Genomic DNA, 18,033 nt, shown 5'->3' with positions numbered 1-18,033 from the left:
ACACTTATCCAAGGTGTAAGAATACATATCGCTGATTATCATGTCAGTCTAAATATAGTGAACTGACAAATCAGGGAATAAACTTTGGAACATATAATTAAGATTATATTCCACTGTGCTGACAACACTATAACCATTAACAAATTTATATGTTCTGGACTTAAATAGAATTCATACATTATATATATATAATCATGAAATAAATCATGTGAACTATGCAACATAAAATGTTATTTCTGATCTTTATTAATAAGTAAATCTGATTATATTGAAATGGGTTTTATTTAGGGCACAAAACCCAACAAACTCCCACTTCCACTAATATAAAACAAAATGTGCATTTCAAATAATCTCAACACCTTGATATACAAATCAAGTGTAGTAGTAGTATACTCCTCGTAATAGGATCTGGCAGGTTGAATTAACCACAACCTTTTCTCCACCATTACTCTTCCTTAATCACAAAGTCCTTGATATTGTGAAATTCCTCTCTATATGTCTACTCTCTTTGGATACTGGATTCTATACTTTTGGCAACTACTTTTTGGTTATTCAGGAAGTAACACTAGTAGTTAAGACAAGTTGGAACAGTGCCACAGATATATAAAACTTTCCTTAGACTGAATAAGTACCTTTCCTGCAACTTTAACAATCAGTCTCTCTCTGGTAGACTAAGAGACTTCAGATAGGTTTTTACACTTCTCCAAAATCACTACTCCACCCCCAGAGTAATAGCCATCTTATCAGCAGACTTTCTAGCATAGAGGCAAGTCTCGAAATCTGATGTGGTGTAGTCTAAGAGTTTTAAACAGACCCTTATCGACTAACATATAGTTCCTCTTCTTAATGTTAAGATTTACTTGATTGTCTTCCAATGTTCCTCTCCTGGATTAATCTGATACCTACTCATTACTCCCACTCAACAGTAGGTTTCTGGTCTAAGGCATACTAAAGCATATCTGAGACCTCTCACTGTTGATTTAAGAAATTCTTTCATCGCTTTAGCTTTTCTGGAATAGTTGAGACTTTTCCTTAAATAAAATTTGTGTCTAGAAGTTGAGAAGCTTCTATAGATTTCCATTAAAAAAGAAAATGCTTCATCATCTTACCGAAGTAAGCTGCTTGCACTAGAGTAAGTAATTAACCATTTATACCATGAGCCATAGGTTTAGATAAACTCAAACTTATAATACTAGGAAGAGGATATTTTGTTAAGTCCATTGAATAGACTTTTAAACGAAAATTTCCTTTCATGTCCTTGTAATAGAAAACTTTAGGTTACTCCATGTGAATGGATTAAACTATAGTTCTCTTGGCTTTCTTCTTAGTTTCTTATCTTGACAATCCATTACTTGTTACTCACAATGGATTTTAATCACTAGTGTCTTCCAAGTCATAAGAAGGTGAGTTCCTAGAAACCCTTGCACTACGACAAGGTACCGTGAATGGTGTCTAAGAAAACTAAATGGTATTGACCTCTTCAGTTGTGTCAAGACAACAGAGGCACTGGGATCATCATATGTCAAATAAGATGATAGAACACTTTTGGAATCAAGGAAAAATTATCTCCTTTATTTGCTACTTTCTTTTCAGACTTAGTCATTTTCATAGAAAATTAGTATTTGTTTAAACAGACACTTTCTTATCTATTGACTATGGGATGTTCCACCCCTAATCACTTAGAATAGCTAACAAACATGCAAACCAAGGTAAACAGTTCTGGCTTTTCTAAAGATTTCGATTAGGTCATCCATGAATCTAGTAATGATTTACATTAAGTATACAACCATTGCATCATTCTAAAATTGTATTACCATAGAAGGATTTAGGCAACGACTAGTAACTAATCATCAATATGCACATCGAATTTCTGGGGAGGTAAGTTTGGATATAATTCAAAATCAATTTAAGGATCTTTGAACTGCATATCAACTAACTATTTCTCCACACCTATCAGTTCGCAAGATCTTTATCCACTTACCTTAATGGTTTTTCACCATTGCTAGAAATTCATGAAATTTTTCAAACATTTCAAATTTCTTTTGCTTAAGGTAAAATCTAGAGTGATCGTTTTAAGAATACAACGAAAACTCATATCCACCCCTGAATGTACATCCATATACGAATGAGATGATTATACTTTCAGTGGATATAGACATATTAACTCATTGCAGAGAATGATCTTGTCAAAGCTACTATGAACAAGATACAAATGTCATAGATTTAAAATATGTGGTTGTATCTTTTGATGACTTAGGTTTAGTTACATCAAAGAGTTCTTAGAATAGAGCAAGTGGATTCTGGTCACAGAATACTAAAGTCATATTCCTTACTAACATACATTTTGAATCCATTGATAGAAAATGGTTATTAAACACTTGTGAAAGTGTAACTGTATAATGAGTAATTCTTTATTGGACCACCACTACTAATCTAACTCTAAGTTTGATTTGCCTGTACAAGTAGGAGATTTCTAAGATTGAGGATTTATATCATTTTGGGATAGAATTTCGGGAATATAATCATATGCGTCATTTAATATCTTAAGAGAAAATATTAAATGACATGAAATGATTTATAGACCATTCATCCAATGATATGTTATAGAGCTAATTCGAAATGAATAAGATAAGAGGAATTAGGATAATTTCGTTTTTTTTTTAAATAAGAATCCAACGATGCTTCGAGAGTCAAAGTAATCTTATTTATACAATCTTCTTGTTCCATATTGTAAATACTAGTCTAAGGTGTCATCATTTGATGAACAACTAAATGTTGCATTTACAATATTCATCTTTTGAGATCTAACACTATTATGGTTGTCTAATGTTGACAATCCATTAGGGATTTGTCCCATTAGAACAACAAACCAAGTTAGACCAACAATGAAGATTCAAAATTAAACTACAATTTAATAACAGAAAATAACATGGTTCAATATAAATTCATACACAATTCAGAAATTATTAAACATATAGCAAGTAGGAATGACAAGTGAAAAATACTAAAACATACAGTCCTAAATAATTTCCAAGGTCTTCAACAAACTTATATCAGTGTCCCGTTTAGGCGAGAGTCAGTGATACCATCCATTGAATAGAGTTGTCAGCTCATCTAAAATGATAAACATTCTAGCAACCTTTTATTCGATCAAGATTGGAATCCAGCGTTGTCCCGATAAGGCGAGAGTCGAGGCTATTCTATCTTATGAGCTTCCACCATTGTTTCATACTTTTGTAAGTCAAATACAGTCGCCACCATTAGGGTGATCAATACTATATAAAACACTTACAAATAATATTATCTTTCAAGATGCTACGGTGTTAAATTGCTAATGAACGTTCCTCCATTAGGGAGGATTACTCACTAAAACAAGAACTATGTAGAACCAACAATGGAGATCAAATGTCCTAATAATAATAAAGCTCATTATTTAAAGAAAGTTGCATTTTCTTCTAATATTTATTTTAATCAATTTATTTAAAATATATATTTATTTAATTAAAATTTTCAATTTAGAATGAAAAATTCTAAATATAAATTTTAATTTAATATTTATAAGTTATACTTAGATGGATATGAACATAACATGAATTATTTTCATCTTATTAATAATTTCCAATAAATATTTAGAAAAATATTCAATTTAAGTTGTTTGAAAAATTAATTTAAATTAATTTACAACTCAAATTTAATTTTCTATAAATATATATTGCATTTCGGAAATTTAAGTATTTAAGAATACAATTTTCGAAATTGCTTGTTAAAATAAAATTAAAATAAATCCTGGAAATTTTTTTCTAATTTTAAGTTGGCCCAAAATTAATTAATAAAATTAATTTACAACAAAAAATATAATTGTCCTATTTGATTAAATATTAAAGAAAAATTTCAAATATTTAAGTATCATGATCAAGAATCAACTTAAATATTAATTTTCTATTTAATTAAATACACTAGAAAAATACTTCAAGCAAAACAGATAATAACTATCTAGACTTTCATTGACTAATTATAATATATTTTAGTTCATTTATTTTAATTAATCATTAAATGAAAAATCATTGATTTAAGTTGGTCCAAAAATAAATAATTTTCAACTTTAATCTATTTTTCAAATAAAATTCGAAATTTCTGCATTAAAGAAATGCAATTTCAAAATTCTGGGAAAAAGATTAATGAAATAAAATAAAATATATTTTGAAAATTATTCAGACTTAAGTTATTCTGAAATAAGGTTCCAAACTTAGGATAATTTTCAACTTCAATTAAATAACATGAAAATAACAATAAAAAGCGGACATCTTTTATTGCTCTTTTAATTCTGGAGACCTCTATTATTCCGAAGAACTTGAAAATATAGAAAACAAGCGTAATTTCGTCCTAAAACAGTAAAAAGCGGACATAAAGTTGATCCAAAATATAGGCTAAAAATAGCCTAACACACACACACGTGGCGTCCCTGATTGACTGGTTGTTACATTCATGATAAACAATACGTTAATAAAAGATGTTTATTACATATCAACTCAGTCATGCATAATCAAATTATACACAACACATTTACTATATGTCATCCACATATGTTATCCGAATCAAAATCACACACACTAGAAGTATAGTGTATAGTAAACGGTACTTAGTAGTTCTATATTAAAGATTCCCATTAATTTAATACACTATCGACTTATTTTATTCGTATCATATAATCTTGTAAATCTTAATTCTCTTGTACGTTCTTACAAGATTATCAGTTCTCCATGTGAATAAGGAATTTTAACATATTTAATAATTATACTATTATAATTAATGTATTATTTATCTTATAATCGTATTAATTACTTGCTTTTAGGGTATAAATTGTTAGGGATTATGCCTTAAAAAGCATGTAAAGACATTTTCTAATAATTAAATAAAGAGTCAAACATTTGATATATGTATGAATGTTAAATTGTTTATTTATTATTGAAAAATTTATATTAAATATCAGAAAATTCCCTATTCATATATGAGATGGTGGTTTGTAGCTATACAGAGAACTAAGACTACTTATCTATGAATAAAATAGTCAGCAACATATTAAAGTTACGGAATCTTTAATCAATGGTTGATAGCACGGTTCATTGATGTTCGTTCTACGGTGCAAGTATTCTTTGTTTGGATTACTGATGTAGTGATTATAATAGAGATTATATATGACAATCACTTATATGAATGAAGTTATCTTTGTTAACATGTCGGTTATCATAAAGACTTAATTCATACCATAACAATGATCAATAGTAGATTGACCTAAATCTTGATATATCATGAACTCCTGTTCATGTTATTAGTTTCTTTGATTCACTCGTTAAAGTTTCTCAGAGAAGATGATTCTTACAACTTCTACTTTGGGAATCTAATAACATGGATGGTTGGGAACGTGATGTACAATTATGGAATCCTGCCTTTCATAACAGATTGAATGTTGGTTCCATTTAAGTGCTAATTGTAGAACTGGAATGTTGTGCACAAAATTCAGATGGGATCTTGAATTATAGTTCTACTAGTGAATTAATGGTACTAAAGGATAAAGAAGTAATTAGAAGGATAAAACGGTATTTTGACCAAAACTAATCACGAACCAACACATGGAGGGCTAATCACTAGAATTGATTATATGAATGGATACTGTAGTTAAATTCGATAAATATAATTCTACAATTACGAATATTACAATTTCATATTTATAGTGGACTAATCATGGAATTAACAAACAAAGGATTGTTTGGTTGATGACACTCAATAAATAATCTAGTTTATTGGACCTTAGAATTATAGGTCCATGGTCCTCGAATCGCTACCTTCAAATACTGTCATGTTGGGTTTTGTGCCCTAAATAAAACCCATTTAAATATATTCAGATTTACTAATTAATAAAGATCAGAAATCACATTTTATATTGCATGGTTCACATGATTTATTTCATGATTATATTTAATGTATGAATTGTATTAAGTCCAGAACATATGTATTTGTTCTTGATTATAGTGTTGTCAACACAGTGGAATATAATCATGATTATATGTTCGAAAGTTTAATTCCCTGATTTGTCAGCTCACTGGATTTAGACTGGCATGATAATCAATGATAGGTATACTTACACCTTGGATAAGTGTTATGTCTTTTCCAGGGCATTGGCAAAGTTTACCAGTATCGGATGTATGGAGTATACATTGGATGGGACCGATATTGAGCTTTGATTAGATATGATAAATATACCGTAATATCTATTCAATTCAATATCATGTAGTTGATCCTAGATCAAGTGATCTTAATCCTGACATGGTTAGGTTCGATCTCAAGAGTGTTATTTGTGTTCTTTGATTTGTTAGTTAAGTCTACTTTTTGGCCAGGGTGATACGTACATTTTGGGAACACGATAGTACAATTGAGTGGGAGCGCTAAACATAGATATGGAATCTATAGCTTCTATAGGTATTTAGAAGTGAAACGATGATTTCCTTTGAGCTTGGCTGAATAGAGATAAATGATTGAGATCTCATTTTAGTGATTATATTATTTCACTAAAATATCATTTATAGGTAGCCAAGTGTTTTAAAGATAAAATACATATAAAGGGTGTAATGGTAATTTTATCCCTATGCAATGTATATCATCTATAGAGGATCATTGATTATTGGAATTATAACAATGGATAATTAGTAGCGTATCTATATCGTCGAACATATAGAGCGTTCTATGTAACTGGGAGTGTAATTCCAAGTTCTATGGTGGATGCAATGAGGAATTAATAAGTTAGTGAATTTACTTTGTAAATTCTAGGTCTCCTTATTGGAAGCACGGTTATATAGGCCCATGGTCCCCATACTAGTTGAGACAAACTGCTTGTAAGGCTCAGTTAATTGATTTTAATTAATCAATTTTAATTCTAAAGTTAGACTGTGTCTAGTTTATGAATTTTTCACTATGTTATGGCTTGATTGTGATGAAATAGTGTTTTGGGGTTTATTTGTTAATTAAGAGACTTTATGGAGTCTAATTAATAAATATTATAAATGACAATTTTATTTGATAATTATTTTAATTGTTAAATAAATAGTTTTGGCATTTATAGGTTTGAATTGAAAAATATGGTATTATTGAAAAGAGGAATAAGTGGTTGAAATAAAGTGGCAAAATTGTAACTAGAGATTGGCCCTTTGAAGTGTACGGCCAACAAGTTATTTTTTCCCAATATTTTATTCTTTTTTAATCCATATAATTCAACCCTAACCTTATAGAAGATAGTATAAAAGGATAGCTATGGTCTCTTCATCCAAACTAATGCCTCCAAAGCTAAAAACCTAGATGAGACCTGTTCCTTCTTCTTTCTTCTTTATTTCGAACCTATAGCCTTTCTTCAATCAATAATTTTAGCCATTAGTGATTGAGTAAGTGCCCACACACATCAAGTTGGTCCTCAATCATAGTATGTAAGACTGTGAAGAATCCAATCAACAAGAAGGAGAGAAAGAGATCCAGGTTCAGATCTTGATAATGCTCTCCTACAAAAAGGAATCAAGGGCTAGAGATCTGAACGGAAGGAGTCATTATATTCCACTGCAATCAATGTAAGGTTTCTAAAACTTAATATATGTTTATTTACATTGTTTTAGAAATTCATATTAGGATGTTAAACAACATACATGGTAGTAAATCTAGATGCTGGTAAAATAATTCCAACATGTCAAGGATAGGAATAAAGAGTTGTATAAAGATGTTTAGAAAATTCTATTTCGAATTCGCAAAATAGTAATTATTTATTGATAAATATAATTCTATAATTACTAAGAGTGAAATTCTATATTTATAGTGGAGTAATCATAGAATTAATAAACAAGAGATTATTTAGTTCATGAGACTCAATAAATAATCTAGTTTATTGGAGCTTAGAATTATAAGTCTATAGTCCCTGAATTGCCACCTTGAAATACTGTCAAGGGTATGAATAAGGAATTGTATAAAGATGTTCAGAAAAATTTATTTCGAATTGGAAAAATAGTAATTATTAATTTTTCTAATAAATAAATATTTTTTCTTCAAATTAATTAAATAGGGAAAAGATAAAAATTGTTAAGACAAAATTTTTCGAGATAAGATTTGTTAATCCAAAAGTTTTTAGGAGAAAAGACACCAACCTTATCCTAAAGATAATGGTAGGCGCTTATGCTTGCTCCTATCCCTATGTGATTTATCTTTTTCGGTTAATTAATTTAATAAGGTAAATATCTAATTTGAAAAGTAGTTATAGATATTTTAAGGTTGTTGAGATATTCTCTCAAGTGTGTTGACCTCAAAAATTAATGAACTGACAGTTGGGTCGGATAGATCTGATGTTGGCCACATGTCACACAAATAGAATGAAAAAGCAATAAACATAGAGATTTTTTATAGAGGTTTCGCCCCCTTGTCATAGCGGGTAATGACCTACTCCCTTCTACTAAGGGAAATACTATCCAGATCACTATAGATGGGATCTGCTATACAACCCTTAGGATTATAAAGTATGAATCAGTAGGCAGATCTCAAGTATTGGACAACCTAGGGTGTTGTCAGCCTAGGGTGCTGGCCAGCCTAGAGTAGGTGGGTGAGAGAGATGAAGAGAAGAGATGGAGAGCCCTAATGGGCATGTACAAGAGAGAGAGAGAGAGAGAGAGAGAGAGAGAGAGTAGAGAATATGGCTTTCAAACTTAGAACTATTTGGAGGCTAAGTGACTTACAGGTAACTTAGGTTTCTAGGCTAGGGTTAAGGACTTTATATAAGAGGCCTAAAACCTAGATTGCAAGTTTAAATCCCTAGATATTTGCAATGGTGTTTAGATAATTACAAAAGACTAAAGTGCCCTTGAATGTAGATATTATTCAGCCATTCTGTTGGGCTTTTAGGGCCCAATTCACAGCCCATACCTGTGTCCACAGTTTGGGGTTGTACACAGTGTACTGCCAGGTCAATCCTGGCCGGCCATGGTCCTCCCAGGTCAATCCTGGCCAGCCATGGTCCTGCCAGGTCAATCCTGGCCGGCCATTATCCTACCAAGTCAATCATGGCCAGCCATGGTCCTGCCAGGGTGTGGCAGGTCGTGATCCTACCAAGATCTAGCAGGTCATTATAGCATCACCAAGAGGAGGCAAGCCTTTGAGTGTGGAGGCCAGCCTTTGGCAAGTTGAGGACAGCTTTGTACATCGTTTCCTTGAAGACGTCAGGTTCCTTGGTCGAACGGAGGCTCCTTGTTCTGAAAGTCACTTTTTGGCCGACAAGTTTGTGCACAAACCCTAGCCGGCCTATAGGCTCCCGTTGGCCAACCTATAGGATTCTCTTGGCTGACTAAGGATGTTCATACAGCTCCTTGAGGGCTCGCTTCACTCCATTCAGTCGTTGCTTGACGATTTTGCTATATCTTGTGTGGAGGCTCTATTATGCTATTGGCGAGGCTCTACTCCACCTGTACTCTATCTTTGGCTTACGTGGACATTCCACATCAGGTGGAAAAACTTTAGGATAACAAAGTGATTGAGAAATTCCCTCATAAATATCAGTAACCATATTCGATTATAGATATTTATTTAAACAATTCAATAATAAATCAAAGAAATTTAACTACTATAAATAGAAGTATGATTTGAGAAATCTTAACCTAATTTTTGAAATTAAGGAGAGAAAAAGGAAATTAGTTTTTCTCTCAATTGTTCTTGCTCATGTATTGAGAACTCAACATGAACAAATGTTACACACTTTATCTTAATAGCCCACACTATTCCTTGTGTGTGGTGGATCGATTTGGAAGACACTGGTGTGAGTCCAAATTACAAATTCCTTATCAACTAGATTAAGGGATTCAACGTATGCAAAGTTTCGAGGATACCCTGATAGGCTTCAAGAGGTATACTTTAAACTTATTATTTTTATTCTTTTGATTTATAGTGTACAAATTTGGAGATCCTTTGGGCAATGGTACAAGCATAATCAGATAATACAAAACTCTTCTGTGCGTACCTAATGTAGTACTATAAAACCAACATAAATCCCAACAAGAAATTAGAGAGAGATGCTCTGACATTATGGGTAATTTTCTGAATGTAAAAAATGAGCTAGAGGAGCTCTCTTTGTAGGGAAAGAGGTCCTATTAAAATAATAATAAAATATTCAGAAAAATACATTTAGGCTATTCTTGACCGTTGATGATGATCTAACAATGAAATTGACTCCAGAGGTCGATCGTCAATTTCCAGAACTTGAGTCGCATTCGCAGGACCCACTTTGGGTAGTTGTAGCTTAAATTTGTTACTCTCTTGAGGGCAAAATTTGGAGTTGGTAACTTTAGAATTGAGATTGGCGTGTGAAACATGACTTGATAGAGGATTGAAATACCTTCAAAACTCAAGTTAAAACGCATCAATTAGATCAATATTGATTGAGTCATGACCGTTTTACTAAAAGTTGTTCTGGGACGAACGCCCAGGTTGACATCCAGCGCCCACGTTGACATCCAGCGCCCACGTTAATATATGACGTTAACCTAGATGCTAGGTGAGTGGGAAAACATGCTGGTGGATGTATTTTTTGATTCATAAGTGATAACATCATTAACCTAGTTTTTGTGTTTTAGTGAAGTTGTTCACCAATTCTTGGAGATATTGCTATTTTGCAGAATCAGGAGACTCGAAACTGCCTGATTTGCAAGAGAGTCACTTTACCGAAAAAGTGAAAATATGAAGTTCTGAATTTGACTTGTCTGACTTCATAGCTCTTAGTTACTATGAGAAAAAATGACAAATGCTCGAGACAGAATCAGAATTGGATAAGTAAAACCCAACCCACTAGGTCACCTGTCAACTTGGACGCTAGGTGCTCTTTCTGGAGTTTTCGGGAAGCTGTTTTGACACTTTCAAGGTTCTTCGAATTAGGGACGAGGTCTCCCACCCCATTTTTGACCATTTTTGAGAGAATGCTCAAAGAAGAATTAGCATTTGAGTGATCAAAACAGTGCACCAGGTTGATTGTGAACGTGACACCAAGTCAACCTAGGCACTAGACTCAATTTTCATGCACCTAGAATTCTAGTTTTCTCCCTGACATACTTGTGTCTTTGTTATTTTTTATGACAGAAAAAGTGCTCAGAACACTATTGGGAATATTTAGGATCTAGATTTACTAACATGTATGCTGAATTAACATCCTAAATATGAATTCTCTAAAATAGTGAAATAAACACATAAGGGTTTAAGAAAACCTTACATTGATTGCAGCAGAATATAATTACTCCTTCCTTTCAAGATTTCTAGCCCTTGATTCCTTTCTATAGTAGAGCATTATAAAGATCTAAACCTAGATCTCTTTCTCTCCTTCGGGTTCGGTTACCACCGTCTTACTCACTATGATTGAGTACTTGACTTGCTATGTGTGGGCACGAAACTCATTCACTGAAGGTTCAAATATGGAAGAATAATGAAAGAGGTTTGAAATTACTAAGAAAGGAACTCTCTGATCTAGATTGAAGGCAATAGTCAAGATGACATTAGTTTGTCAAAGTGTCAAGTGGATGAGATGACAATATCATGTTCCTTTTATAGTGTTTCAACTAGGGCTTAGGATTGAATTATATGGATAAAAAAAAAATAAAATATTGGTCGAAAATCACTTCTATGCCGTACACAACAATGGACTAGTTGTTGGGTTTTATGCCCTAAATAAAACTCCATTTCAATGTAATCTATTTTATTCAACATCAATAAAGAAACTGAAGTATTTTTCATTCATTTGTGTATGTTGTGGTTCACTTTATCAATTGCTTGTCTATTTGATTTATAAATTCATCTTAAACCCTTTTCACATACTTGATCCTGTTTATTGTGTTGTCATCACATTGGAAAGTAAACACGACTATGTGAATAAAGTTTCCTAGATTTATCAGACACACGGTTTTACTGATATGATAATCTACAACAAGAGTTTACTTGCATTTGGAGAAACGCTATGTTCTTTCCAGAACATTGGTTAAAGTAAAGCTCAGGTTGGATGCATGGAGTATGCATCGGAAGGGAACCATATTGAACTTTGACTTAGATTTAATTAAACTTACCGTAAAATCTATTCAAGTCAATATCGCCTAGAATATCCTAGATCAAATGTACTTAATTCTGTTATGATTAGGCTCAATCTTGAAAGGCTATTCGTGTTCTTTGATTTGTTAGTGAAGCCTACTTTTAGATCAGGGTGATACGTACATTTTGGGAACACGGTAGTGCAATTGAGTGGGAGCGCTAGCATAAACATGGAATCTATAGCTTCTATCTGGCGAACAGTAAGCAAAGGATGATCTCCTTCGAGCTTGACCAAACGAACATAAATGGTGGAGTACTCATTTCACATAAGTTGAAATATCATTTATACGGGGTCAAGTGTTTTAAGGATAAAATACATAGTAGGGTGTTACGGTAATCTAATCCCTTTACAGTGTAGATCATTCATATAGAGGATCATTGATCAAATTAGGATTATAACAATGGATAACTAATGATGCGTCTATATGGTGGAACATATAGAGCATTCTATATATTGAGAGTGCAATTCTAAGTTCTATGCGTGGATTCAACGAAGAATTAATAAGTTAGTGAATTTTAGTGCTAAATTCTTGATCTACTTATTGGAAGCTCGGTTATATAGACCCATGGTCCCCGCACTAGTTGAGATAATATTGTTTGTAAGACTCATGTAATTGGTTTTGATTAATCAATTATAATTCTCAAATTAGACTGTGTCTATTTGTGAAATGTTCACTAAGTAAGGGCGAAATTGTAAAGAAAGAGTTGTTAGGGGCATATTTGTTCATTATGATACTTTGTATGGTTCAATTAATAAATATGATAAATGACAATATTATTTAATAATTATTTATAGTTATTAAATAGTAAGAATTGGCATTTAAATGGTTGAATTAGAAAATTGGCATTTTTGAGAAAATCAAATACAAAAGTGTTAAAATTGCAAAATTGCAAAAAGAAAGGCCCAAACCCAATAAGCCATGGCCGGCCACTTTTGTAGGCATTTGAAACTGATATTTTTATTATTATAATGCCAAATAATTCAAACCTAACGCTAGTGGAATGTTATAAATAGGTAGTGAAGGCTTTAGGAAAATTACACTTTTCATTCAGAAAAACCTGAGCCTCTCTCTCTACCTTGGCCGCCACCCTCTCTCTCTCTTCTTCCTTGATAATTTTGAAACCCCTTAGTGATAAGAGTAGTGATGTAAAGACCGCTTAGTTTAATTTGGAAATTAGCAGTTAATCATGTTTAATTATGAAAATTATTTATAGCTATTTAAATAATTATTTATACTGTTGTTATTGAATTCTGAAATGCATTTTATGTCATTTAGTGATTTTCATAAATTTGCATTTCTGGTGCCCGGTAACATGGAACTCGGTGTTTGGCTAAGTAAAATCACAACTTAGTATGTTAGTATTGTGGGACGGTTTATTAGACATTGGGAATGTCGGGATTGGCCGGGAATTTAGAAATTCCCAAAATACCCCTTTAGCGTTATTTATATTATTTTAGCATGGAGGGGCAATTTGGTCATTTTACTCCATTATTAGTTTGTCCTTTAGTGGACTTTATTGGTTAATTATATGGTTTTAATTGAAATGTGTTTGCTGAAATAAGGTTATTACTTGGTCATTTACTCTTAATTCATTTTTTTCCAAACTTAGAAAAATTAGGAAAAATTCTCAAAAGCTCTCTCTTTTCCTCTCTCTCTCTCGGCTGGTATGGTGTTCTAGGGCTGGGATTTCTTTGATTTTCAAGCTCTTTTTCTTTCAATCTAAGTGTTCTTCAAGTGGTTGGTAAGACCTTTGTATCTTACTCTTTAAGTTTCTTTAATTTTGATGAAAAAGATGATGTTGCATGCTTAGTTTAGGTTGTTGTTGCTGCTGTGATTTTGTTGTTGTTTATAGAGATTTAAGCATGTTTATTTGAGTTGAATTGAGCTGCTAGTAATGCATGATTAGTGGTTTTTGCTTTGATTCAAGATTGGAAGTTTTTAGTTCAAAAGCTTAAGTTTTCAAAGTGAAAGTTGTGAAATTGGTGGCTGTAGTTATTGCATGAGTTAAAGTTTGGTTTCTGCAGTTTTAATATGCTTGAATATGAGGTTTTAATCAGGGTTTGATGCATGATATGTTGCTTAGTGAAGTTTTGAGTTTTTGAACTCAACCTTTGACCTTTAATGGTGAAATGAGTTTCTGTGCTTGAAGCTCGGTTTTGTTGCTTCAGAAATGTTCTATTGGATGTTTAGAACAGGTCTGGAAGGTTTTGTGTGATTATGATTTGATTTGAAAGAGTTATGAATTTTTGAGTTCTGCCTGCGAGGAACCGAAATTCCGGTTGTGCATTTGGAATTCTGGATGGGGTTCAGGAATTTCCAGAACCGGAATTCCGGTTGTGCAACCGGTCTACCGGTTGGGGAATTTTCTTGAACCCTAGATTTCCTCGTTGTTATGTTATTTGGGGTATTGTCATGCTTTTTATCGATAGGGAAACTTTTAGTTCCTAGTTTAAGTCACCGGGAAGTGATTTAGCGTATCACTTATAGTGTTGTAATTGTTATGGTTTAGGAGCCTGTAATCCGCCGCGCAGTTCGTTCCAGTCAGGTTGACCGACACACCTGAATTCGGAATTGAGGTAAGATTAGTATAACAGTATGCATATATAGATTACATGTTTAGCGTGCATGTAGGAAGCCTGTTAGATTACATTAGATATGTATGTTGGCTTCGAACCATCCGACTGTGTCACATCAATACAGGCTAGAGTATGACTAGCAGCTGGAGTATGACCAGTGTACTGAGTATACGCTCACACTGTATCAGATCGGCACAGGCTAGAGTATGACTAGCAGCTGGAGTATGGCAAGTGTGCCGAGTATAGGCTGATACTCGGGTTGGTGGTTCTGTACTATTTGACGTATCACATCAGTACAGGCTAGAGTATGACTAGCAGCTGGAGTATGACCAGTGTACTGAGTATAGGCTGATACTGCAACACATCGGTACATGCTAGAGTATGACTAGCAGCTGGAGTATGACCAGTGTACCGAGTATAGGCTGTTACTTGTCAATAGTATCGTCTTATGAACGTTCAGGACTCAGTATCGTGTGGGACACGACAGTTAGGGTTATGGTCAGGGGTATGGGCGTCTAATCATGACTCGGGATTTATGTATGTTTATTATTATGCTTTTCTTACTAAGTCTGTCGACTCACAGTGCTATGTTTATGTGTAGGCAAGGGCAAGGCTAATGCTGATGGACCGTGAGAGCGAGCCGGTGAAGATTGTACATGTCGAGGCGGTTAGGCCTGGAGCGTACGATCCTCGAGACAACAAGGCTTGCTTTGTAATTAGTCGCTAGGCGACAAGTATTTTGTATAGACAGTGAACTTTTGTAAAATGTTTTATAATCGGGATCCCGAGTATTTTGTATAAATATTTTATAAGTTTAATTGAAAAGAAAAAATTTTAATTAATCACGATTTCCATAAACCTCGTTGATTAGCAACGAGCTGCACAGTATGTTTAAAAATCACGTAATACGCCTATGCTAGTTAGGGTGTTACAATTTGGTATCAGAGCCGCCAGGTTGTCTTCTGAAGATTGTCACGACATGTACAATCATCATCAGCAATTAGCTCGTTCTACGGTTCAGTAAGCTTTTATTGCTTTAGTAGCATATTATTTATTTTAAAATAAGAAAAGCCTGATAGGAAGCATGTTAGTAACCTGATAGTAGAATAGGCGCATGTTTTGTTTTTAATTTCAAAATTAAGCGGCATTAGTAAGCTCTCCTTGATCATGACCTGATGTGCCAACTCTTGGTTTCGCAGGCGGTTCCAACTAGATGGACGCCAGGCGGAATACCAGGAGCCAGGGCAATGCAGTACGGTCGAATCAGGGACAGGGAGCCCAATTTCCCCCGCAAGTTAGGGGCTGTGGTAGAGGTCCCAGGGGCAGGGCTCGTGGTCGCGGTGATGAGAACCCGCCACAGGCTGCCCAGGCTGCCCAAGCCGATCAGTAAGCCCAGAATTGGGAGACTAGGTTTGCTGAAATGCAAGCCAGGATAGAGGAACAAGATTTAGAAATTCAGAGATTGAGGCAGCAGGGGGCTCCTGCGGTGCCTATGCCAGAAGTTCCAGTGGCACCTGCCCCTGTTGCTCAGGCCGAAATAGTAGTAGCGGCTAATAGAATGGAACCCTTGTATGAAAGGTTCCGGAAGCAAGCACTTCCGGTTTTTTTGGGAGGTCCAGATGTTATGAAGGCCGAACAGTGGATAACGGTGATCACAAGAATATTGAACTTTATAGGTGTCACCGGGAATGACAGAGTGGTATGTGCCACCTTCCAGTTCCAAGAAGACGCTCTAGTCTGGTGGGACATGGTGTCTCAGATTCACGACGTCACCACCATGACCTGGGAAAGGTTCCAGGAACTCTTCAACGCAAAATATTATAATGAGGTAGTCAGAAGTGCCAAGAGGAAAGAGTTCACCCACCTGACCCAGCGGGAGAATATGAGCGTGACAGAGTATACCACCCAGTTTGACAGGTTGGCGAGGTTAGCCTCGGGAATAGTGCCAACCGATTTCAGCAAAAAGGAGAAGTATCTGGATGGGTTAAATGTGAAGATCAAACACAACTTGATGATCACCACCGACGACAAGACCACCTATGCTGAGATGGTGGAGAAGGCATTGCGAGCTGAGGGCGCAGTTGGATGTATGTCGGAGTCAGCTTGTACTCCAGCGAGTGGCGGGGCTCCTACCCCTCCTGCATCAGGCTTTAGCAGGGGAGGTAGTGGTTCGGCCATGGACCAGAGGAGGAGAACATCCACTGCATCCGGTGGCTCGAGTCAGAACAAGAGGTTCCGGGGGAACCAGAGTAGAGGCAGCCGTCAGGGTGGTGCAGAGACCCGATTTTCTTATCCTGAGTGCCCCAGTTGCAAAAGGCACATCAGGGTGAGTGCAAGGGTCAGGGATGCTTTCAGTGTGGCATGCCCGGGCACTACAAGAGAGATCGTCCCCAGCTCCGATCAGAGGCACCGAGGGCTCCGGCGAGACTCACTCCAGCTAGGGTGTTCTCCATCACTCAGGCTGATGCAGATGCCAGCCCCTCAGTTGTAACAGGTCAGCTTTCAGTTAATAACTCGTATTACTCAGTGCTGTTTGATTCTGGGGCCACACATTCTTATGTGGCAGCTAGTATATTTAGTAAATTGGATAGACCGTATGATAGATATGAATCAGGGTTTGGAACCCTATTACCTGGCGGAGAGTTAGTTATCTCCAAAAGGTGGATTAGGTCTATGCCAATCAGAATAGATGGTAGAGAGTTAAGTGCTTACTTGATAGAGATGAGCCTAGTAGAGTTCGATATTATTTTAGGAATGGATTTCCTATCGAAATATTGGGCTAGTATTGATTGCAAAAGGAAGATGGTGATCTTCCAACATGAAAGTGAAGAACCTTTTGTGTTTGTTGGTTCGGTTTGGGGATCTCGGATCCTGTTGATTTCGGCCATGTCAGCTAAAGAGTTATTGCATGGCAGTTGTTTAGGGTTTCTGGCCGTGGTGATGGACACCACTCGGCCAGATACCATTCGGCCAGAGGACATCAGAGTTGTTCGGGAATTTCTAGATGTTTTTCCCGAAGAACTTCCAGGGTTACCACCTCAGCGAGAGATTGACTTCGTTACAGATTTGGCATCAGGGGTGGAACCGGTTTCCAAAGCCCCGTATAGAATGGCTCCAGCTGAACTTAAGGAGTTAAAGATTCAGCTCCAGGGGTTGCTTGACATAGGGTTTATTCGGCCTAGTGTGTCACCCTGGGGAGCTCCGGTTTTGTTTGTCAAGAAGAAAGATGGAACTATGAGGATGTGTATCGATTAAAGAGAATTGAACAAGCTAACAGTGAAGAATAAATATCCATTACCTAGGACCGATGA

The sequence above is a fragment of the Cannabis sativa genome, chromosome 9 (assembly GCF_029168945.1).
Source record: "Cannabis sativa cultivar Pink pepper isolate KNU-18-1 chromosome 9, ASM2916894v1, whole genome shotgun sequence".
Classification (NCBI taxonomy): domain Eukaryota; kingdom Viridiplantae; phylum Streptophyta; class Magnoliopsida; order Rosales; family Cannabaceae; genus Cannabis; species Cannabis sativa.
The sequence above is the reverse complement of the archived record's forward strand: the minus strand, read 5'-3'. Positions refer to the sequence as shown.